This window comes from Agelaius tricolor, unplaced genomic scaffold, assembly GCF_023055355.1.
Source record: "Agelaius tricolor isolate 1412-34295 unplaced genomic scaffold, bAgeTri1.0.p SCAF_8, whole genome shotgun sequence".
Taxonomy (NCBI): Eukaryota; Metazoa; Chordata; class Aves; order Passeriformes; family Icteridae; genus Agelaius; species Agelaius tricolor.
Window position 1 is genome coordinate 42,839,797 of NW_027269268.1, and position 26,225 is coordinate 42,866,021.

General features: G+C 36.2%; 1 long non-coding RNA gene across 1 annotated transcript in view; it reads left to right on the plus strand.

Annotated features, from left to right (window-relative positions):
- The first annotated feature begins 9,587 nt into the window (after window positions 1-9,587).
- The window catches only part of LOC139592532 (uncharacterized), a 254,044-nt gene continuing 237,406 nt past the window's right edge, over window positions 9,588-26,225 (plus strand). The window contains exon 1 of the long non-coding RNA XR_011680034.1: window positions 9,588-10,156. This is a non-coding gene — a long non-coding RNA (uncharacterized lncRNA). The remainder of the gene's footprint in view (window positions 10,157-26,225) is intronic.

Consider the following 26,225-nt stretch of genomic DNA (forward strand, 5'->3'; position numbering starts at 1 on the left):
GCTGGAACACCGTGCTGAGAAGATTGACGTGAAAATGTTCTTGAGTACTTCAGCCTTTTCCATGTCCTAGCAACCAGATCTCCCATTTTCTTTTGGAGAGGTCCCACATTTTCCCTAGTCTTCCTTTTTATCACTGAGGTATCAATAGAAGCTTTTTCTTGTTGTCTTTGACATCCCCAGTCAGATTTAATTCTACCAGGGCTTTAGCTTTCCTGATCCTGGCTGCTCAGACAAGTTGTATGTGTGTTGGGAGTGTGCTCTTGCAGCCAAAGAGACCAAATTCATCCTGGGCTGTGTTGGCAAGAGTGTAGTCAGCAGGACAAAGGACATGCTTGCTCTCATACTTGCAAGACCTTATCTGGAGTACTGCATTGTTTTTGGGCTCCCTGATGCAAGAAGAATATTTACGTTTTGGACTAAATCCAGGAACAGTCACCAAGATGGCTGAGGGCTGGAGCACAGGGTGTATGGTGCAAGTTGGGGAACTGGAGTTGTTCAGTATTGATGAAAGAAGGCTCATAGTAGACTTTGTTGCTGTCTATTGATATTTCACTGGAGGATCTAGAGGAGCTGGAGCCAGATTCTCCCCAGAGGCCTACAGTGATAGGACAAAAGCAATGGATTTAAGTAGGAATGTAGGAATTTCTAATTAACTGCTAGGATATAGTTGGTTGGAGAATGGTGTAAATAACACCAAGGTCACAGGTTTGATATTCATATGGGCCAGTCACTGCAGTGCTGAAATTGATGAATCTTGTGGGTGCCTTCCAACTCAGAATATTCTGTGATATTTATCTTTTTTATTATAGTGATGATCAGATGCTGTAAAATTTGTATGATGTGTCCAGATTTGCCTGGCAATGTCTGTGAGTAACCTGGTCTGCTGCAGACTTGCTTTGATCAGAGAATTGGCACAGTTAACTTCTGGATCAGATTTCAGTCTTAAATTGTTCTATCATTCTCTGAAACCTGTACACTGGGTTCGAGAGGGAAGACTTAGGAATGGCAATACAAACAAATAAGCAAAGAAACACTAGATGAAGGCATAGAGTGATGAATTCTTTTTCTTTCAGCTGCAATTTTTTCAAAATATTTATTGCAGAAATTTGTGAAACAAAAATCTGAAGTCTGAGGTCTTATCTGGGGTAAATGGGACAAATTTCAATTTTTTAACTTTTCAAATTTTTCAACTTTTGCAAATTTCTTTGTTTTTTCTTAGCTCTATTTGAATGAATAATCTTAGTATTCTCCAGTTCTCTTTTCTTGCCTTTGTTTGTTCTTTCTTTAAAAATCCTTGTTATTTTAATACATAAAACTTTTAGAACATCTGCAGAAAAAAATCAAGAATGGTTACAATGCTATTGATTATCTATGGTTAACACTGTACTTTATTTAGCAAAGAATAAAATTACTCAATAATGGGTCATAAGTTCCAGGCTAATTGATCTTTCATCTGGTGAGATTGCCTTAAACAATAATTAGTTCTAGCTGTACTTTGGATATCCAAGTGGAAACATTGAACCATATATCTTACATTATCACAGACCCTGGTAATGTTGAAAAAACCAAACAACAAAACCAAACATCAAAATGAAACAAACTTTAGCTATTCTATGGCACAAAAAAAAATAACAAGAAAGAAATGAGAATTCTTAATGCTACATGGTACTAGAAGAGACCAGTCAAGCCAAAAAGTTTATTTTAAAACATAAAAGTTTCTATCCTGAAAACCAAGGCAGTTTCACAAGTATAAATTCACTCTCCATTGATGAGCATTAGAGTCACACTTTATTTGAGATTCTAAATCCATGTCACTATTCTAAAATGCATTTGTGAAGAAAATTTCATTTTCATGTAGTGAAGGAGCTTTACGGTTTGCTTTTAAGTGGCTTTGATTAACCTCAACAAGAGCTTAAAATACTTCAGAGTTGGAACTTTTCAAGAAGATGTAAGATTTCCATAAATGAATCAAAGGAGAAAAGAATCAGGAAACCATAGCAGCTATGAGATGATTGTATAAATTAACTACAAACCAATAATTAATAGAATTGTCTGTTACAAAATTCTAACAAAATTACAATCATAAACTTTAAAACTTTTCTAAATAAAAATGGTCCATTATAAAAACATGTTTACATATAACTATATAAGTACATACATATGTGTGTGTATGTGTATAAATGCTTTTTAGTGTATATAATTTCTGAACTTTTGATGTGACTTCAAAAAGTTAAAATCTGGTAAAGGAATTAATGAAGGCGCACTGATGAACATTAAGTTCATTGAATGTCAAATTGTGTTATTTCCCAAATGTTAAAATAGTACTTAATAGCCTTTGATGCAGCAAAATAAAATAGATGTTTTCTTTGATATGCATGTGCAGAACAAAGATGGCTTTGAAGTCTGTTTTTGTGTACGCCTTTAGCAGCAAAAAACTGACATATGATTGTAAACTTTGGTTATTTGAAAGTATGAAAGCACATGAGACTTAAAAGGAAAAGTAGGACAATTTTCTTGACAGAAAAGTAATGCTACCTTTAGTGTCAGTGATGCTAATTGACTGCACTTGAACTTTCCCAAGGCATTAGGTGATCAGTTTGTTTAAACTAAAGGGATAGTATTGTGGATAGACTTTATAAACCATAAATGATGTAGAGAAATCATAAAATGCAGTTGGAAAAGTGAATGATTTAAAGTGACTTTTCATTCATTTTGTGTACAGCTACTGTTTGACGGTAGATTTTTGAGAACACAAGCCTCCACCAGATAATAAAATGTAGGTATGTCCCTCTGCACATTCTGAAGAGGGATGCAGAATCTGATATGTTGCCTTGTCTTGATTAGATTCTTATGAAGTCTGTAAACAGCTATTTGAAAGGATATTTGTCCTGCACAAAGACTAAACTAAACCAAATCTCCGTACTGCTTTGTAATATTCAGATACAACCCAAAACCTTTCTGTTCTTTACTTCTGCACCTGTACTTCAGATTTGGTAATAAAATACATTTTTGTTTCAAATGCCCTTGGCAAAAGTTCCTGTCTGCCAGCCAAATAGCTCTTCAGATTCTGTGCCTCTCTAAATTTGCTGTAAATCAACAATTTCACAACTGCTTCATATCTACCTTTTGATGACTGACAAATATATGAAATTTTTCATTTTTCTTATGTCTCTATATCCAGTCTAAAATTAGGTTTCTTTGCAGAACCTTTGCCGTTCTTGTTCTCCTGTTCAGAGGCATTAATGATATGCTTATCTTCTTGTTCTCAACCAAGTCACTCTATGGTAGAACTAAATGAATAGAATATCTAAAATGCAGGCTGCACTAACCTGAAGATTTTATCTTATTTCCTCCAAGTATTAGAAAAATCTGATTACTTTTTCTGTCTCCTAGAATCTTCCCCAGTACTTTAAGGTCTGCTAGGGAGCTGGTGGTTCACAGATATCCTCAGTCTGTAGTAGTGTCTCAGGCTGCTTCTGTGATGTCTTTGGCAGGAGAGCTGGTGAACACCTGACAAAGGTTTCAGACTCACTCCCTTCTGCCATTGTTCTTTTTTCTCTCTGCCCTTTCCTCACTTTCCATAACCTCCCGCCACTCCTGCTGTCTCTGCCCTATAAACAAAGCCCTTTCCCATAGGCTCAAAGTAGCCTCATCCAATCTAACAGATGTGGAAATTCTTCTCAGTTGTAGTTTCCAATGATGTCATCCAGGGTCTGGGACTTGAGTATTCAGTAACTGTCTTGAAAGAGGTTTCCTACAGCAGTCCCAGTTTAGAATCAATGGAGAAAGAAAAATATTCTAGGTCTCTTCACAAGTATCTGCTTCAGGAATACTTTCCTAGGCTTCTGAGTAATCTGTCAGGACCAAAATACACATTAGCATGTGGATGCCTAGAGTCTATCTGTTGGTTTTGAATGCTGAAGCAGGAAGGGAATGCAGAAAATAAAGGGGAAAAAAAAAAAAAAAAAAGATGCCATAGACATATTCTGTAGTCATTAATATTTAATAGCTTTCATTTCTTATAAAAGGATGATGTCAATGTAAAGCTAGCTCCTGTAACAAATGGAAATGGGGAATAAATGAAAGAAGCATTATCAGCTAGATGTCCTGACCTGTGTAGTGTATGTAGAGGTAGTAGGAGATTGTTGTTTTTAGGTATCTAGGTCTACCCAGGACTCCCTAAGGTACCCTAGACATTTGTACATATTACTTTGAAAGTATTTGATTATTTACATCTGGAAGACTCAGAAAGACATTAATTATTCTTCCAGCCGTGGTGTAACCCCTTTCTGAAACTGTTTTTAATTAGTCTGGATTACTGAGGATTTGAATTTTCCTGTTGGAAGAAAGAAGGATACAATTACACTTAAATGAAAGAGTAGAAGGCTGAATCAAGTCCAGAAAATGTTCATGATGTGACATTTGAAGTATATTTGCCATTGAATGAGAACTTGTCCAAGAAAATGAAATTTACATATGGTACAAGGAAGGAAACAAATCAAGGTTTCTGGTCATAGTTCCTATCCTAGTAAAAATATCTCTGTAATAAAAACATGTTGGCAGGAGACCCAGGTTTACATTTCATTTCAAACTCCTAGAAAATTACTTTGACTTAAAGTAAAAGACCTGAATGAGATGAAAAGTTAAATAAGAAGATTATGTTCTTGAATTCTCAATGGAAGCTATTGTCCTACATAATTTATAACAAGTTTTTCTTTGATCTTTTATGTTTACAGAGAGTATTACTAGTGAATAAAAATTTTGAAGCGAAAATATCCCCATTAATTCTACAATTTATACTTAAAGTAATTATTTGAATTTAGTTTATTATGAGTGAGTGCATGTTGTAGTGACAAACCAGTCATTAAAAACTAAATCTACATGTACTTACAAAATCTGCCTACAGGGTTTCCATCTCAGTATCTGGATCATATTCTCTAGTTATGACAAACTTGCAGCTAACTGAAGACTAGTCACTATTTTAAGCTAACAAATTACCTGATTCTTTCTCTGTCTGCTGTTTAGGTTTCCATTTATCTTGCATTCTTGGGAACTCTGACCTAATGGACTTACACATTTGTTGACTTTTTTTAAAATTCCCAGAGCAGTATTCCAGAAGAATGATGAAGCTAGCAGTTGAAAATATTTAGATGTATATTATAACTGAAAGAAAAAATATCTTGAAATAACTAAATACTTAGACTGAGACTTGGTATATTGTCAAGAAAATTAATAAAGTCATTTCACTCCATCACTAAGAAGCACAGACTGGTAAATTTTACAAAGTAGTTTTTCTTACAGGCACATCTGGAATTTCTCATTTCTCATAGATCAGAGAAAAATCACTGTATCAGATTACTTAATTTACATCAGAATGATAACATAAAGCTAAAAGAAAACTTTGCATGTATAAAAGAGTAGAATCTTTAATAAATGGGGTGTGGTTTATCTGTGCCTTTATTTCAAAGAAAAAAGCAACCAATATGAATGACCCTGTGTGTTTTCTATTTAGTACAGACTTTTGGTGATTCCTTTAGATATCTGGCATGGATTTTGTCAAGCAGGAGGTGTTTAATTTTAGAGGTGCCATTAAATGAACTGGAACTAAAGGAAAACTTGAGATAATTTCCCTTTTCTTCCTGGGTACAGCAGAGTGCTCCAAGCCTAGCTGTGCTTAGAGGATTATATATTTATTGACATCTCCATCAGTTACAGACTCAATCTAGCTCATGACACTGGAGGCCATAGAGAGTTCAGCTTCCTTTGTTACTGAAGCATATGGTTGGTCACATTGTTCTTTGGAAATTTATGAAGCCAAAAATTCTTATAAAGCATAAATATTTAATTTGAAAATTAGAGTTTCTGCCCCTAATCTTTCAACCTTTTATGCATGAGAACACAGTCCTTCTGAATGGATTTTAGAGATTAAACCATTGGAGATCAGAGTTTGTAGTTGCACAATTATTTGCACAACCTTGCAGAAGATGGAAAATGCAACAAAATGGGAAATTAGGAAAATATTTCAGACTCTGCCTGAAAAGCTGCTTTAATTTCTATTTAAAATTTCAACATGGCATTCTATTTTTCAAAAAGCATTGGATTTCCCTTTCTAGCAAAAACAATATGCTAGTAAAACTGGAGAGAAGAATATTGGTATTGTCTGTGAAGTATTTTCTCCATATCAATAACTATTTAGTGTCTCTTGTTCTATGCTGGATATATATTTTTCTGTGTGACTTGATGGAAAGGGCTGACAATCAGGTTGTAATTTGGAATTTGCGTCCTACAAAATCCCACAATGTTCAAAAAAGATGGTTTCTAATTGGTTCAGATGTTGCTGTTATTTTGTTGATCAAAACCATTGGGATCTGATGATTTCTATCTTGCTGTTTTATTCTTAAAAACCGAATTTCTTGTTCAGGTCCCTTGACCTTACTTTATTTTATGGCAAAACTGGCTTTCAGAAGAATTGGGTCTATTTTCTTCCCTTTCTCAAAAATTTCTGGTGTATTGTCACATACGATGATATCATCAATATATCTTCACACTGTTCCCGTGCAGCCTGGATCAGTCCATTGTTGCTGGTAGGGCTGTGTTTCCACCCCTGGACAGTCAGTTCCAGGTCTTGTGGATTTTCTTCCAAATGGAAGCAAACAGTGTCCTGCTGCTGCCCAAGGAACAGAGAAAACTGCATTAGGGGTATCATTTGTGGCTTGCTGCTTGGCTTCCTGTGACTGCAGCTTGTATTTCAGTTCCAGCATGTCCAAAACAGCAGTGCTTGGGGGTGGTGTGACTTAATCCAGACCACAGTAGTCTACCATTAGTCTCCACTCTCTGCTGGGCTTTTGCACTGCTCATATGTGACTGATAAAAGGTGAGCGAGTCTTGCTGATGGCTCCTTAGATCTCCAGTTCAGGAGTCATCATATGGATGAGAATCAGGGAATCTTGGCATGCTATTGCTGTCAGAGCACCATTGTGGCAGTGATTGGCAATCATTCTTCAACCTCCAGCATGCCCACAACAGAAGGGTCCTTTGGGAGGGCTGATACTGGCATGGATTGGTCCTTGGGTTCAGCTGCAGTGCCTCTCACTGGGGTTTGCATAGCCACAATGCCTATCACTGAGGTTGGAATAAGCTGCTTCCTGTCACCAGGGCTGCAATAGCCACATGTTGTTTTGTCATTGTGTTCAGAGACCTTCCCTTCCCCTTGAGGTTACTTAACAGAACAGGACTCAGTAGTCCTGGGCCAGGCCTCAGCACATTGCAGTGATTTGTATCTCTGGATTTGCAAGCAGACAGTATATATTTTTCCAATATATATATTTAAGTAGTTTTTCAGATTCTGCACTTATTCAAGGGAAATTCCAAAAGGCTGGAACTGACCACTGCTCTTGTCCATGCTACCTCACACACCCTGCCACTCATAGCTATCCAGGCTCAGGGTAGATCTCTGGATGTTATTCTTATAAAGTTGTTTACACCTTAAACAATATCAGCAGCACGTTCAAGAGCCATAGAAATAGGAACACCATTGTTTGAAAATTCCATCAATATTCAAAATTCTCAGTAACTATTTTAATTTTGGAGAAGGAAAAGATGGACAAGTTATCTCCCCTGTAGATCAGCTCTCTGAGGAGAAAAGGTAAAAGGTGTAATTATTAATAGTTCCCAATAGATGGCTCCTGAAGTACAGAGTTGATGGCTGTACTGACTACAAATACCAGATTAGTGTCACGACCAACAGTTTTATCATATCATAAGTCAGTGTTACGAAGTACAACAACATGATAACCTAAACCCAGCTCCCCCCAGAGATGATAAACAATACAACAGGGAACACATACTACAAATGTGTTACATGACACAACTAAGACCACGTGCAAAAGCTCTGAGAGCAAATAAATCAACATTGTTACCAGTGACTATGAAGCTAATATAATGAATGCATAGAAGAACTTTGTTTTAATACACTCTAGTCAGCTCTGTTGTTATCTCAAACCTTCAAACCCGATGCTGGGTTGCAAAAAGGACATAATTTAATGTGACAGACAGTTAACACCACACAGAGACTTGCTCACTACTCTCTGCCTCATATAGATAGGAGAGAGAGTTGTGGGAAAAAAATGGAAAATTCATGGTTTGACATGCAGACAAATTAATAAGACAAAAACTGAAGAGAAAATAATAATAATAATGTAGAATTCAAGTACACAAAAAAGATTATGCACAATGGAATTTCTCCCCACCCACCAACAGATGCCCAGCCATTTCTGGAGCAGCAGCTCCCAGCCAGTTTCCCTCCTTGTTTAAATACTGAGTGTGACACCATATGGTAAAGAATGCCCCTTTAGCCACTTTGGTGCAGCTGTCCCAACTGTGTCTGCTCCCTGCTTCTTGTGCCCTCCAGCCAACTTACTGGTAAGATGGTGGGAGACACTGAGAAGTCTTTGACTTAGTGTACACAGTGCTTAGCAAAAATTGAAACATTACTGTGTTATCAGCATTATTCTCAAGCTAAATCCAAATATATTACTGTAGCAGCTAGTAGGGAGAAAATCAACTTTATTCCAGCTGAAACCCAGACACAGTACAACAGAGCTAAACTCAGTAAACAGTACCAAAATAGAACTGTTTAACTCCAGCAGATTTAGATCACACCAACACGGTGATGTGTGACTTCTCCATATCTCCTGAAAGTATGTGAGATGAGGTCCAATTCAGCACAGTCAGATTCCCAGTTCTGCAGTCCCATCACAAGCTGGAGTCCATGCAGAGATTCCCTGGAGACTGCTCTGTTTTGAGCTGACACAGTAGAGTCCCAAAGGTGTCTATTAAATGACAAGATTTGTGCTTCAGGCTACAGACCCTGGAAATACTTTTAACATTGTATCAAAATTTGAGTTAATTATGTCAGCATTCATTAAACTTGCTTAAAAAGTATTCTAGCATAATTTGAATATTTTCTAACACGGCTGGCTACACAGATTTGTTTTATTTATTCAGCTGAATATACTTTAACTCAAGCATTTTTTTTCTTTTTACTAAAAGTGTTTTATTATCCAATTCACAGCTGTAACATGGTGCTCAGTATCTAATGTCTCTTTTGTTTGTAGAGTCATAAATGTAATGAGTGCTTACCTACGCTGTGACAGTAATGCAAAAATGAAGTATTTTTGTGGTTTTGCTCTAGAAACTCCAGAAAGGGAAAGCAGCAATAATAACAGAATAGGAACAGGGCTGCCTATTTTAAATGCCTGGCAGTTGTCTAGCAATAGTCCCCACAGTATGTGAGAGAGATTTAGCATTATGCAGCTGACAGAACTTTGGTCCTGTTTTCACTCTGGTAATGTGTTCAGGGAGAAGAAATTACTCAATTAAGTAGTTATTTCAGATTTACATTAGATACAAAGTACACGGGATAAAAATTAGGAAGCAGAAACATTTATTTTAAATATATATATAAATGTCATGTAAATTTAAGGAATTAGCAGACATCCAAGCTTACCTCCCACTCTGTTCACTGCAGCAGCTTATATATGAGTCAACTACATATAATTTCAGAAGTCCTTTATCTCAGTATTTCTTTAAGGATCTCTGAGATTGCAAGCTAAAAGAAGACCATAGATTGATTGAATCTTTATCTCTCAGCATAAGTATCTTAGCAGGAACCAAAAAAACAAAACCAGAAGTGAGATGTGTAAGAACTGAAAGATCAAAATTTACTGAGGTAAAAGGAGCTAGCACTTGCAAAGTCAGATTGTGTAAGTAATCATTTTCACAGAGTGAATGAGATTTGGAGAGAGTCTGACCTCTCATAGTTAGGGATCCTGAGACATTTGCAAGACTCCATCTCTGCTAAACTTTACTTCCAGGAAGGTTGAACATTTCAGACTTTGCCTGAAGAACAGCTCAGGACAGCAGAGTCTTTGGGTGGGTAGAACTTCATTGACACCACAGCATCACGAAGAGTAGCTTAAAGAAAGCACAAATGTGACCTCTCTGAGAACACTAGATTTAAAAAGGACTTTTATTACCTTTCTTCTCCAAAAGAAGAATCAGCCAATCAATGAACCAGAAACTGTGCATCTGATTGAAATTCTGTGTTGAGTCTCTTCAATAATTCCTTCGAACAATGAAAAGCAGCTTAGAGCTGGTGAGTGGAAAAACAATCCTTTGATGTCAGTTGTTTCTCCTGGATAGATAAGCTTGACTTTTCTAAGGGAAAGGAGAGTAAAGGTAAATTCAGGTTTAAAAGTAAGTGGAGACTGGGGCACATTGCTAGCTTTTCTAATGATCTGTGATGTAAATAAAATCAGTATTTCGACATAGTTATGGTATTGCTCTATTAATAGATAACTCTCTTCCTAGATAGTTTGAAATCCAGATATTTATTTGATTAAAATTACACCTTTAATTTTAATCAATCTGCTCTGAAATACTGTAAATAGTACATTTATTGTTAATTTATTGTTATAATTATGTTTTTTGAAAGTATTCTATTTTTTCTGTCACAAAGTTAGCCTTGCAGATAATTTTGCTTGAACTGTCAGAGAGTGTAGCTAATAACAGCCAGTCCAGGTTCCAGAATTACATTTGGGTATTATGATAATTCATTAACAAAATTTATAAATATGCAGAAGTAGAAACCTACAGGAAATAATTAAAAAAAATTTCCATCACTTTCAATTTATTTTAAAAGCAGCTTTTTATTTTTGCTCTTATTAGGATGCTTATCCTAAAAGAACTTAGTGGCTTTGAAAACGTGTATATTAATTTTGAACATTTTAATTTTCCATTACTGTGTTTGAAGTTTTTGTTTAGATTACTAATTACTGTAGAATTAAAACAAAATTTCATTTCTGAGTGAAATAAAATAATTAGGGCTGACTCAGCCTGTTCTTCCTTTGCCATTATACCACAAACCAAAGTAACATCTCAAAATTATTTTTCAAATAATTCAGCTAGCCCACAAAATGTCATCTTACTTTCATTTCAGTATTATAGGTTGATTTTTTTCCTTGAAATAATGCCAGATAATAATTATACAGTAACATAAGATCCTGTGTCTAGCCCCATTAAAAGGAAGGAAAAAATTACTGTGTATACTTTTTAAAACAATACTCTCTAAATAACAAATTTTAAGCCTTGTAATAGAAGATGTAGAAAACTGGGTTAGTTTCTTAATGTATTTTCAACAATTTATTGATAGGATGATGGAGGCTCTTCTAGATATGCACGTGTTCTACCCTCCCTTTACTCCTACTCATCAGATATCCAAAGCCTCATAAAATGGGTGAGAGGTCTAGCTGTATGCAGTGATTGCATGTGTCTTGATCTGGGGTTTTGTGTTGGTTTTTTGTAATGTGTGCCTTTCTCTGTCCCATTTGCCATTCAGTAGTGATTAACTCTGATTTTGTATTTCAGTTGGTCATACAATAGCACTATATGAATCATATAATAATGTAATAGTGAACTTTTTTCAAATTTCTTCAAATAAAAGAAAAGAAGCGGGATGTTTTTTGTCCAGTGGTATGATTTCTCCTTGAAAAACAAACTAATAGTGATGAACCTAAGAGAGTATTTTGCATATCCAAATTTATGGTTCAGCATTCATTTTCAGCAGTGACAGCTTCAAAATATGTTTCAGTTCTGAACTCTTCATAGCAAAAATTAAAGCAAAATCCTCATTTTTAATTGCAGCAATTAACAGTTAAAATGTGAACAAAGTCCAAACTTTCTTAACATTAGCATTTCTAATTATCTTATGTCCCATTTTTACTGAGAGTTATGTAGCAATTTAATTGCTTCATAATAACTTGTGATCTATATTTGCAGAATGATTTTTCTTTACATCTTTGCTTTACTTACATAATTTTGCATAATGAAGGTTAGGGTTCATGTTCTTCTCTAGTTTTTTTCTTTTTTTTTTTTTCCTTATAATATGAAGGGCTGAGTTAGGTAATTTCAGCTGATTCATGCATTATTCTTTTTAGTCATGTATTATGACTTTGTATTAGACCTGGCTGAGGTGGAGTTAATTGTCCCCCAGAGAAGGCCCCACAGCACTGTGCTCTGCATTGCTAGCTGGAAAAGTCTGGTGTCATACCAGTGTTTTGGCTACTGCTGAGCAGCTCTAGCACAGCACTGGTGCCCCCTCCCCAAAATTCCACCCCTGAACCAATAGACTGGGCCTGGGCCTGGGCAAAGTTTTGTGAGGGGCACAACCAGGACTCTTGGCCCAAAATGGTCAGACAGGTGTGATGTAACAGATGTTGTCAGATCAGATATAAAAACTACAAAAAGGAGAAGGAAATAAATGGGCATTTGTTATTTACAACATTTGCCTTCCAGAGAAGCCACTATAGTGCTAAAGCTCTGCTTCCTGGGAAGTGGCTGGAAATATCTTGCTGACGGAAAGCAGAGAATAAATCTTTGTTTCACAGGCGTGTCTGAACTCGACCTTCTCTGTTGCTTTAGTAAAATATCTTTATCTTGACCTATGAGGGCTTTTCTTCATCTTCTGTTCTTCACCCTAGTCCAGCTGAAGAGGGCAGTGATAGAGTGGCTTGGTGAGCAACTGGCACTCAGCCAAGGTCATCTCACCACAGATCTACATATGGGTTTATTAAACTTGCAGCAAGTCAGTTAATAGTAATTTGAGTGAAAAAACCAAAACCAGGATAAAATAATGTAGAATCTATACAGTTTCAGTTGGTTGGTTTTCATGAGCAAATATATATTCACATTTTAAAATGTGGATCTTTGAATTCTTAATGCCCGTCAAAGCAAACGCTAAGTGGAAGATGCATATGTTTAAAACTACAGTTTTACACTGAAGGCTAAAATCTTTGCAAAGTTTAATAAAACAAGTATATTTTAAAATGCTGCTTTTGAATTTATCTTAATTCTTTTCTCAGAGTAAATGATAGTTTTCTTTTGTATATAGAATACTCTGTGGAGTATAAAAAAAAAGTCTTCTACAGAAAAAAGATTATAATAGGCAGTCAAAAATGTGAGAAACTCTAAAAGAAAAACTAAGGTTTCTGTGTCCAAATGGCAAATGCAACATTATATGAGGTAAAATATGATGCTATTCTAACTCAGGGATGTTTACATATTTTTAGATTATTAGCTTCTGAAAAAGACCATTTTTTTTCATACAGTTTGAAATGCATAAAAATTTCAAAGCTGTAAGTATAAAACTTTCTCCACCCAATCCATTCTCAGGCAAATTTTACTATGTAGATTACATTTAGTCTGATCACAGCCAAATCAGACATTGTCCAATATTTTTTGATAGATTTCCATGACAACAGTAGAATATTTCAACTCTAACCACTTATCTGTATTTCTTAACTGTACCTTGATATTTGGAGGGAGGAAAAGTGGAGGAAAGACAGAAACATGTGGAAAACCTTCTTGCTTGTTTCTGAAGTTTCACTGGCATTCTCCCATGCAGAGAACAAAACAAAGGCAAAAAACTATGTCACAAAGGCAAAAAAATTCCTTGAAAGATTTCCCCAGTGTTATACAGCATGAGAAGAGCATATGGCTAATTCTTTTGGTGGTCACTTTAAGATCTCTACTGATTCCCTAGGTGTGTTTCTTTTGTTTTGCTTTCCTAATTACTTTTTATTTGTTTGTGAGGTATTTTTAATTAATTTTTAAGTTATGATGTGGAGTATGGAATCTCATATGTAAACAGAAATGCTGAGCATAATTTTCCTCTGGGAAGATTACATTGGTCACACACTATATGTGCCAAAACTACGAATTCTAATGAAATTTGTATGTGTTCCACTGGGAACTAAACATTGATTGCACTGGAACTGCTTATATTTTTGCCTTGGATTGTTAAAGCATCTATTCTAAAAATTTTCATAGGAATTAGGTAGAAAAATTGTCTTAAATATAACAAGTACTGAGGAAAGTTCTGCTAGAGAAATTTGTAGGCTTCATAATATAACTGGATATTAAATTAGTCTGTTAAGTAATGCATAAAAGAAGCCATATATAGGCATAATTGGAAACAGATGGGCATCACAGGTCTCATGGAAGCCTATGTGATTCAGTCTGTTTGCTCTTCAGAGGAATGGGCAGAAGACTTCTAAAATGCAAAAGGCATGGTCATGGTCACATCAGAACAATCATGTTCTTTCATTAATAAGTCCTGCCTCAAAACAGGGCTTGTTGGCTTGAGCAAAATATGCATTTTGGAACTTTCCAGTTCTGAGTTTCTTGAGTTTTAATCATCCAGCACATCCTATGTAGCTGTAAATAGATACACAGACCTATCTGCAGTTACTTATCCTAAATATCTGGAATATTGTGTCCACTTCTGGGCTACCTGGTACAAGAGAGACTCAGAGCTACTGCTGTGAGTCCAGCAACAGCCCACTAAGATGATGAGGGGATTGGAGCATCCTCCATATGAGGGCATGCTGAGAGAGCTGGGGCTGTTCTGCTTGGAGAAGAAAAAGCTCAGGGAGATCCGTGTCTATGGATACCAGGATCCAGGATGGATACCAGGATCTTTGCAGTCATACACAGTCACAGGACCAGAGGCAAAGGGCACAAGCTCATACACAGGAGAGGGTCTATGAGCATCAGGAATCACTGCAAAAGTGACTGAGTGTTGCCACAGGTTGTCCAGGGAATTTTTGGATTTTGCAACCTTGAATATATTCAAAAGATGTCAGTAGATGGTCCTGTGTAGCCAGATGTAGGTGAGTGTACTTGAGCAGTGTGGTGGACCCAATGACCTCTAAAGCGTGTGTGCCTTTCCTTAGGTTAGCTGAATCAGCAGTGATTCAGTCCAACATCCAGCTCTGGCCCCTCCAGTCTTATTTGCACTGATACCTTAAACAGCATAGGGAATAGAGCTCTCCAGCTCTATTAATTCTCCTACAATTCATAATGTGATCATCCTAAATGCATGTTAACAAGATTTTAATATAACAGCATTTGATGAAATGTATCAAACTAATCTAACTGTAATAAATAGACCATAAAATGTGTGAGGTAGATATTGTTGAAGTATAAAAATCAATACAGTTATTTACTTCTCATCTGCTTCAAGAAGTTATTCTTAGACAGTACTTAGCTGCCATTGAAAGGTTTTTTTTCCATCCTCCTTTGAAGCATCTGCTAGGAGACATCTATAGACCCTGTTATATTAGCCATCTGGATAGTCCTCTGCAATTATAGAAAATTTCATACAGATATTGCAGGAATTGTTGTTTTGTGAGGTCCTCCTCAATTAGATGTTCCCCAACGAGAGAGCTAGCTTGGATAAATACTTGCAATTTTCTGTTTAATCTGTTTTTTTCCTCATGGCTAAACTTCACTCATGTTTGGTAATATCCCATTATATTGCTTGCAAAGGAACAGAGTAAGTTACATGTTACTTAAAATCCTAGCATGTATCCAGATTCAGTCACCTAAATTGTCACCTAAAACAGACCTGCCTCTCTAAAAAGAATTTGAAGATGATGCCTGTGGTTTAGCAGTTTTATAGTTGCATGGCTCAGCCATGTTATTCTGGTTGGATGAACAGCTTAGGGTTGTACTGTTTGTGTGTTTTGTTTAGTTAGGTTTTCTTTTGTATTGTTATTCATTCACATTTCTTCAGTGATGTAGGACTTCTTGATTTGAAGTCAGTCTAAGAGGAAAAAATATTCTTCTGTAATCCCCTGTGTTTACAGAAAATGTTTATAGTGAAATAGTAATGTGTAGTTAAATTCATATGAGACTTTACATCACACATTTCAGAATGTTAAAAATGACATAGAGCAACTGCTGTAATTTCCTCAAGTGTACCATTACCATAAATCTGACAAAGATATTTTACTTTGCTGCTGTGTGATATTTTATCTGATTAAGCATGTTGATAATTCTTACATGCCATTAATAGAACAGCTGATATTTTGCAAAAACCCTTCTGAGTCAATGTAAATATAGATTGTCTGCGAAATGATGCAATAAGTTCAGACTCATGAAAGACAAAAAAACTTCTCTTCTTAATTTTCTTTTTCTATTTATTTTCCCCCCTTCAATAATATGAAGAATTCTAACAACTGAGTGTGGACCAAAGTTTTAACATCACTTGTATATAGACCTCTAACATGCATGGACATGAAGTTATGACAGTGTATATATCTAAGATGCACTATTACAGCCTCGGCCAACTGTGTTTGTTGATTCTGGTTTGAATGAGTTCTATCTCCCCACAGTCACCCTCCTTCCCCCAATAATACTGACTAGCTTTGTGGAAAATGGAAGTAAATAATCTATATAAATACTTAAACCCAGAAAAAAATATATCATTGCAATAAATATGTTGTCAACAAGTATCACTATTAACAAAGAGCAAAATGCAGACAAGAAATTCTAACAATTTCTAACTCTAATCAGTCTCTTTAAGTTGTAAATTTTCCTGCATCTGATTTGGATCATAAAAAGGAAAGATGTTCTCTTTTTATGTTTCTATATTGAAAAATACAGACTATGGCTTTCTCTGTAAAGTATTTTACAATTTAAAGGACTGAAAATGTAGTATGTGACATTAGCTATTTTAATTAGAAAGTTAAATAATGTGCATTTTTGAGACTGCTGTAAAAATTAAAACTGTTATCCTCATTTTATGGAGTAAAAATGGATATTTAAAGCATAGAACTGCAGTATAGAAACTCATCTGGGCAGAGTTGGGGACAGAAGAGAAGAAAAGCAGCTCTTCAAGCATAATGTCATGTGCTAACAGTACTGAAGTACTTTAGGGAGTTCATGGAAAGCCTTGTTTCATTGTGCTTAGGAGACTTGTTTCACTGTGCATTTTTTTCTGGACTGATAATTCTTAGGAAAGGACAATAAAATGCAAAAAACTTGTAAGTCAGTCATTTTAGGGATCCTCTTATGTTTGTCACTTCCACATATCATCTTGTTGAGATCTGTGACTTGGGTTTAGGAAATAATATTAATGCTCCTATATGCATTTGACCTACTGCTCTTTGAGTGACTGAAATGAATCATATTCTGAGGGTCTTGGAGAGATGTGGTAAATATTAGCCTTGCAGGAGATAGAAGCATTGTGTGTGGGAGATGCTGGCCTTTCATAGAAGCTGTAAATCCATAGTGCAGATGATGAGATACAAGTAAAGATAAAAATGTACTTTTAACTGTATTGTTCCTGCTTTTTCAAAAGTAGAATGAAGAATGGCATATAAAGAAATGAAGATGAGAGAAGTGAACTCCTCCCCTAGAAGTCAGTGATACCTTGTTATTTAAGCCATGCTTAAGAGAATGAGGTAAATACTCTGTGACACATTGTAGAAGCAGCACTGTTAAAGCAGTTGTTTTTTATTAGGAGAACAGATTCCAAGGCAATGACCTGTACCTATTAGTCAGAGCCGGAAAACATCAGCCGAAAATCTGACTCTGACAGATTCAAGAAGAATTTCATTCTATTTTTCACTAGGATGAAACTGAGAAGTCTTCAGATTAACTAGAAGAAATATTTACTTATTAATTTAAACAGTAGAATGAACTAAGTACTAGCATGGAGTTACAAAACTTTTTAAAGTGAGGGATTGAAACAGGGATTGAATACCTTATATTCCATATGAGTAATCTCACCATGCATTTGAGGCTTATGTTTTTCCCTGTTGTGCTTTCTTTCTGTTTTGACAAGTAGTTCAACCCATAATGTCAAGATGTTTTAGTTTTTGTACTTTAGATTTTGTATTGTAAAAAGTTTTCAATTTTTTTAGGTCAACTTCTGAGAAAGGTAGTGGAAACCTTGCATTTTATGTAGACAATGTTTTGTTCTAGTTAATTACCTAACATAGAGCTATCTACAATCTTACTAGAAGCATGAATGTAACAGTAATGAAAACCAAAACTGGACTTAGCTAATAGCAGCATTGGTAGCACAATCATAGAATATCCTGACTTGGAAGACACCCACAAGGGTCACTGAGTCCAGCTCCTGGACCAGCACAGGATGACCTCAAGAGTCACACCATGTACCTGAGAGCATCGTCCAAAAGCTTCTTGAACTCTGTCAGGGTTGGAGCTGTGACCACTTCCCTGGGGAGCCTGTTCCAGTGCCCAAACTCTGGGTGAAGAACCTTTCTCTAATATCCAACCTAAACTTCCCTGACATAACTGCAGGCCACTCCCTCAGGTCCTGTCACTGGTCAACAGAGAGAAGAGAGCAGTTTCCCCCCACTCTCTTGCCCTCGTGAGGAAGTTGTAGACTGCAGTGCTGTTTCCCCTTAGTCTCCTCTTCTCCAAGCTGAAGAGACTGAGTCATCTCAGGCAGCTCTTGGATGACTTCTCCTCTGGATCATTAACCACCTTTGCAGCCCTCCTTTGGATGCTGTCTAATAGCTCTATATTCTCCTTATACTGTGGCACCCAAAACTGCACACAGTATTCACGGTGAGGCTGTACCAGAGCAGAGCAGGACAATCCCCTCCCTTGCCCAGCTGGCCACGCTGTGCCTGATGCCCCCCAGGACAGAGCTGGGCCTTTTGGCTGCCAGGGCACTGCTGGCTCATGTTCAGCTTTGCAGTGACCAGGACACACAGATCTCTGCTTGCAAGTCTGCTCTCCAGCCCCTCGTTCTCCAGTCTGGATATACACTCATGGTTGTCCTGTTCCATCCGTAGGATCTGGCACTTCCCCTTGTTAAACTTCGTATGGTTGGTGATAGCCTAGCCCTCTAACTTGTCAAGTTCTCTCTACAGGGCCTCACTGCCTTCAAGTAGGTGAACAGCTCCTCCCAATTTGATGCTGTCAGCAAGTTTTAGTATACCTTCTTGGCCTGCATTCAAATAGTTTATGAAGATCTTGAAGCAGAGTGGCTCTAAAATGGAGCTCTGTGGAGCATACACTCCTATTTATGGTTTCTACCACTTAGAACAGTCTGAAATATGCTTTTTCATTTAAGTTTTTCCTGAATACTATTTTGCTACCTAAACTAGTATTTTCAATATATTTAGTGCTGAATACATTCTTGTTAAGAAGCTTCTGCAGTCTGGCAAGTAGTATGATAAAATACCAGCTTTGAACCTCGTTCAGACAAACAAAGAACTAAAAAAAGCAGAAAAGATTAGAACATCTAGAAGCAAAATTGATATACCAAATCAATATATCTGATGTGCTTCGTGATACTGATGCAGAAAGGAAGATCACACAGCTGTGGAATTTTCTTAAAAAGCTTACAACTTAGCTGATATATACAATAGCTGTTCTCATGAAGTGCAGATACTGTAGAAAACAAATGGAAACATTTCTATTGTGCAGACAATGAATTGAGGGAATTGCTGAAACCAATTCTCAAAGCATTTGAACTAATTGTTTTGTAATGAAACAATTTAATTTTAAGGTAGAAATTATCTTCAGCTTAGTCTGACTAGGTAGGAGTAGTGTATTCCTATTTCTTAAAATAAGCTTTTCAAAGTATGTCTTCAGGATATAAATATCCCAGCTTAAAATGTTTTCAGAATTCTGAAAATCCCTCTGCATTTGAATTTCCCTGTATGTTTGTTACATGGTTCTGAGAAATTAGTGTAATGATGATACCTTGACCTCACTGTACAGTCATTCATACTCCATGGAGCAGGCCAAGGGGAAAATACTGGACTGCCTACTTTATTTTTCTCTTCACTGAACACACATTAATGATAAAACCTCCTAAAATCATGATCTTTTTTTGTTTAGTTGATGGCCAGTGTAGAAGCCTATTCTTGGCATGCCTGTGAAACTGTAACAGGCGTTAGGTGAAGCAAGTACTGTTATGTCACCTAGAGGAGAACACCACTTTATTCTCAGTCCTTTCAACTTAGCTGGAAAGATAACTATTTTCATTAATTGGTTTCTAAAAAAAACTTCCATGAAATAGAATGAATCCCATATGTAGTGCTATGGATATTTCTGTGCTGATCTAGGAAGCAGATTTTCTAAAAGCAATATGATAGTACAGCCTATCAGGTCTGTGCATGGCCAGCTCCGTTTACCTTTCCTAAATCTTTCCACATTCATTACTTCTCTTCATGTGGGAGACACATTCTCTTGGCTTTCTTTTCTGTAATATAAATGGAGAAAAGCATGTACATTCAAAAAAGATGCAGAAGCCTATCAAAAAGAAAACACTCCAGTGCACACAATTCTTCCCTCAGGGACAGGCTGAGAGGGAGAAGGAATTGCACATGACAGCTGTTAGGGTTTGGTTTTGTCTAATGTAGTGCAGACAGACGCTGGAAAGGGTGGCATCAAAATCCCAAACAAAATGAAACCTATCACTGAGCTATCAGGAAGTTGTGTGGAAATGCATGTTGCTGTGGTTGTATTCTGCCTGTAGATAAAAGCTAGCATCTAAGACCTGCCATCTTCTTCTTTAATTGACACAAAATGCTCTATATAATTTTATTTTTTTTTAAGTCTTGCTTATATGGCATATAATGGCTAGGAGAAAATCCAAAGGAAATATTAGTCTATATTCTTCACATCTACTCCTGCAGCATTTTACAACATGCGAGTTATTAAATTTAAAACATAAGTATCTTGAATCTTTGGTAATATTTGAATTCCACTTTATTTTCAATAATGAAATATTAAGAAATACAATTAAATTTAAGCAGCACTGATGCAAATAATTTTAAGGAATTTATGACTCAAAGTTTTGAGGGAGTCCATGGCTTCTTTTGCATGTGTTCTTCCTCCTTCGCTTTTTTAAAGTCTTCTAAAACCAAGGCATGAGGTTTGTGAGAGAAAAGAGCAGAACTTGGTCTAGATGGAAGGCAGAACAAGATCTTAGGCCAGCTGTCATCCCAACTAAAAAGACATTATAAGTATTCCTGGGTGTTATTTTCATATTAATTAATTCAGGCCCCCCACCAAGTAATGAGAGACTCCCTTCCGTTAATCCCTGAAGATATTTACAAATGCAGTCTTTTGTAGAAGAAATGAGAAACTTTCTTTTCTTCTCCTCCCATCTCTTCCTTCCCTCCTGTCTTCCTCTCCCTGGAATATTTTGGCTGGTTTGCCAGCCAGAAGTAGTCAGGAACCTGCTGACTTCTGGCTTCTCTTGGACAAGTGATACAGCTTCCATTAAACACACTAGTTCCCACAGTCGAGCCAGAGAAACAGATGGAAAAAGTGTAAAATAAAGCTGTGTAAGCTCTAGTGAGGCAAAAAAATTATACTTTTTAAAGTTTTGTTAGCTTTCTACAAAAATGGCACCCTAGGGAAAGTTCTGTCACTGAATTTTATAGGCCAGGTGTTCATCTGAACAAAAGCAAAAAGAAAGAGATGGGCTTTTTCTAAAAAAAGAGCAGGGAGTTTGCTGCTTTCTCAATTATGTGAATGCTTTCACAAAAGAAGTCAACAGGGGTCCCAAAGTGCAACTTTAAAACCATCTTAAAAAGCTCCTTTAAAGTAAGTATTTAAATACTGTAAAGGTTTATTTCCAGTTTCCATTTCCCCTATATTTTTTCTGTTTTAGAATGATAGTTTTACTTGCTTCTGAAGTGCTGAAAATTACTTATAAGAAGCTTTGCAAATGACAATGGGGCATTTTTTTCCTCCCTTCACTTCAGTATTCAAGATGTGTTTTAAAGAAAGATTTCAAAGTGAAAATGAGCATGTATGAAAATTCAGTTACTTACAATGATTTTAAGATTTTTTTTCCCTTATTTTATATTTTGACCTAGTTTTGACCAATGCTTAAATGTTTAGTTCTGACTGATTGATAACAAAAGTGTGTATCACTGAGACTCTTGAAACAGTCCTTGTAAGTTAATTTTATTTGTTTATGTTTTTTTGGGTGTTCAGTGTTCCTTCTGGTATGAATAGTAGGAGAAAGCTTATATAGAAAAGAATTATTATTGAGAGAACTATTAAGGGAAAACATGGGATGGGAACAGGCTCCATAATTTTGTCATTCTTCTTTATCCATAGTGAGAACTTCTATGAAAAATACTGGAAAATAATTTTTCTTGCAAATCTTTTATATTGATTGTGTTGTTTTGTTTTTATTGCTTTAAAACTAGTTGACTAATAAGTCCTTCTGTTTTGAGTTGGAAAAATAAAATACAACATCTTTTTTTATATGGTAACTCAAAAAAAAAAAAAAAATCTCTGAAGACTCTTATCTGTCCTGAGAGCTTTTTGTCTAATGTTGTTCATGTAGAAATTTCTGAGGCCATATGGACACAGTAGATTACAGAGAATCCTTTTCAGTTTTTATCTATGTCTAACATATTGCTACGCACAATTGTAACTTGAAAGACAAGACAGTTCATTTAAGGTTTTTAAAAGTTAAAAAATATCAATAGATTTCTAATAGCAAGTTTTAAAAATATCTGGACTTAGATTAAATTATATAAGTAACAATTACGAGGTTTTTGACTCAAATGTTGACACAAAATATGATAAAGTCATATTTTCTTGAATATGAATTAAAGAAAATCATATTACATCCCTAATAAACCCCTTGTATTTTCAAACTCTGGTGTATTTGCAAACTTGATGTGCAGATTCTATATGAATATTTTTAAATCCCTTTGCTTACACTCACAAAACATGAGACAGTTATTCAACTGAAGGTCTTTAACTAACCAGCCTGGAATGTAGGTGTAGATTTCTCCTTGCAAAGAGAAATATATTCGAATAAAGTCTATAACATGCCATACTACTCCAATGAAGGCTGCCTGATGCTATATGCTTCACAAGTTAGTCTGATATTTAATGAGGGAAGTAAGTAAGTTGCAATTACGCCCTGAAAATCTGGGAAATGGATCCTGGGAAGATGGTATTCTTTTGATGTGGTGATCTGCTTTAAGCTCCTGCTTTAAATACAAAGAATATCTTTCACAGCTACCATCAGTGTTGTGTCAGCATTTGCAAATAATGAGACATAAGCAATAGAGAACATAGTAAATGAGGTTTTTATTAATAAAAAAACAAACATAAATGGGACTTAAAATTCCACATTATAAATTTAGGCAGGTGTTCAAATAGAGCCTTGAGTTACATGAGCCCTATACCTTGGGAAGATTTGGCTCATTAAATTGCCTCCACCATGTCTATCTTCTTGAGCTAAAATATTACAATAATGCCACTTGACTACTTTCTGCATAACTTTTTACTCAGAATTTGAGGATTTGAGTAACTGCAAGGGGAGACAAGGGAAGACTGAACTATGCCATCTAGACTTCTGTAAGGCTTTTGACATGTTCTCACACAGCAGCCTTATCTCCACATTGGAAAGAAATGGTTTGGAAAGGTGAACTATTCTGTGGATAAGGAATTGGCCAAAGAGTTCTTCAGCCAATTCCTAAACCCAAAACCAGTAACATATTGAGAGTCAATGAGCCAGAGGCTTGTGGTCCATGGCTTTATGTCTAGGTGGCCCTCAGGATTCTGTCTTGAGACTGATATTTTTATCAATGACACAGACAGTGAGACCAAGCACACCCTCAGCCAGTTTTCAAATGACACAAAGGTGAGCAGTGCAGTTGACAAGACAGAAGGATGGATGCATCTGGGGGGACCTGGACAAACTTGAGAAGTAAGCCTGTGAGCCTAACCAAGTTCAGCAAGTGTGAGGTGCTACACCTGGGTAGGGGCAATCCCAGACGTGAGTACATAGTTGGAAAAGAAGTCATTGAGAGCAGCCCTGCTGCTGGACATAAGCTAAGAATGTGGGCTAGCAGCCTGACAGCCAGCCTCATCCTGGGCTACATCCAGAGTGGCATGGCCAGCAGGAGGAGGGAGATGATTCTGCCCCTCCTGAGACCCCAGCTGGACAATACTGTGTCCAGCTCTGGGTCCCCAGACATAGGAAGGACATGGACCTGTCGAGGCATGTCCAGAGGAGGACCACAGAAATGATCAGAGGCTGGAGCAGCTCAGGGCTGGAGTAGCTCTCCTACAAAGTCAGGCTAAGAAAGCTGGGATTGTTCACCCTGGAGAACAGAAGGCTGCAGGGAGACTTGTTGGGGCCTTCCAGTACCTAAAAGGGGCCTTACAAGAAAGCTGGAGAGGGACTTTTTACACAGGCAGATGATGCAATTACACAGTTGTACTTCCTTTTGGCAGGAACTATTCCTTTCAGATGTGTTGTATGAACTGCTTGTTCCTGGTTTGGTTTTTTATATTATACAAAAATATTATTAATTAAACTCAGGACATACTTTTTTTTCTCTTTAGTTTACTCTCTTTCCTCTGTCACAAAGACAGACACTTAGATATCTTACCAAGGGTTACATTCTACTGTTACTTTCCAAATATGCATGCAAAAATGTCTATTATAATATATTTGATTCCTATTTTTAGTAAATGATCATTTAAAGTTTGATATCTCAGAATGTATGTTCACAACAGCTAAAGCATTTGGTAAATGGGAAGTTCTGGTTCCATTATACATTGATAGCAATACTCAGACTTCAGGGGGGTAAAATTAATGTGAATCTCTTGAAAGGATTTTGTATGATATTTTAAAGTTTCCAACTGTCTATGAGACATCTGAAATGATATATTTGTCTACACAGAGAAAAACCTGACAAACATTGTGGATTTATTTATAGATACTTATTTAAAATTTTGATCGTAAATAAGAAATTTCAAATTAGGAAATAAAAGAAATGTATTTTTTATGTCTCTTACTATTAAGAATTACTAGTATTTCTGTCTGAAACTATAGCTAGCTCCTAAAATGCCTTCACTGTTGGACTATTTTTAGTGGAGATACAAATTATATCACTGTATTTTGAATCACTAGACAGTGCCGCTGTTACTGGAATGACACACTCTATATAAAAAGACAGTCAAATTTCTAAACTGTTCCAGGCTACTCATGATTTACATTTAAAGAGCTGTGGAGAAATAAAAATTTAAAAAAACCCCCAAATCAGTAACATATCGTATGTCAAATTGGGTTTGGACACAGTCTGAAGCAATTAGGATTACTTCAGTTAATAAAAAGAACACTCATGAAGACTGATATGGTATAAGGGTATTAATTTGAAGTGGAGATTATAACTTTATTTTGACATATGCTGAATATTAGCCAGACATATCACAGAAAAAGAAATTCTGGGATGACAGCATGCAGTCTGACTGAGCATCTGCCTGAAGCATTCTGCAGCAAATTCCAGATTTAAACATCTGTCTAAGAAAGAGGTAAGGTGGATTTATTATTAAGTCACTAGATGGGTATTTGCAGCTCTTTATTACTTATTAGTTCTGCTAATAAAGAGCTAAAGAGGAAATAAAGAAATGGTGAAGAGCAGGAAAAAGTTTGTTTTCAAGGGCTTATCACTTTATGTTTATTCTATTTTTTCCAGGACAGCAGTAGCCACGCTGTACCTATAAAAGCTCATGCCAAACACAACTCTGCCCTTTTCAAATCTTTTTAAACTCCTGCCCAGAAAACCAGAGAAGTAAGAAATACACAGCCACCCAAATATGTCATCAAGTGACTTACCAAGTGAGGATTTTCCATAATGCAGACTATATGCAATGATGTTCAATAGGGGACCACTGAACAGCTTAAAAATACATGGAGATGTCATATGTCCAGCAAATGACTGAACAAGCCTCTCCTCTAGGCAAAGACCTGGTTCTGCATTGGATATACAGATTTAACAGAGTATGTGTGTGTTCTGCAGGCTGTTAGGGCACTGATCCTTTGCTAGGATGAATTTAGCTGTACTGATTTAGACTGACTGAGAACTGGACTGTATTTATAAACATACATACACTCACAAACACTAACATTAGTTACAATTGCAATAGAGAAATAAATGTAGAATAGGGAAAAGAGATAAATGGCATGGTTAGGTATTTATAGCATGGAAAAGAGGAAGCTTTTGGCACTTAGTTTGTAGAATGTGGTGCCTAAAAATACAGCCAACCAAAAAGAAAAGAAAAAAATAGGGTCAGGGAATAGGGACAAAATCAATTGAAATTCATTTTACTAGAAGCTACTTAAGTGAGAATTCTTGTATACATACAGGTTTTCCTCAGTTAAAACTTTGTATTTTCTTGATATTTCTTATTTCAAAAGGTTCAGTCATGTAGGTATATGAAATGATTAATTCTTTCAGAAGTGCACTGCTGGAATGAACCCTTGAAAACACAGTGCTAGGCATGTAATCGGTCTTCTTGAAAATTTCTGTAGGGAGACATTATTGAGAAGTGGTTTCTATGGATTAATT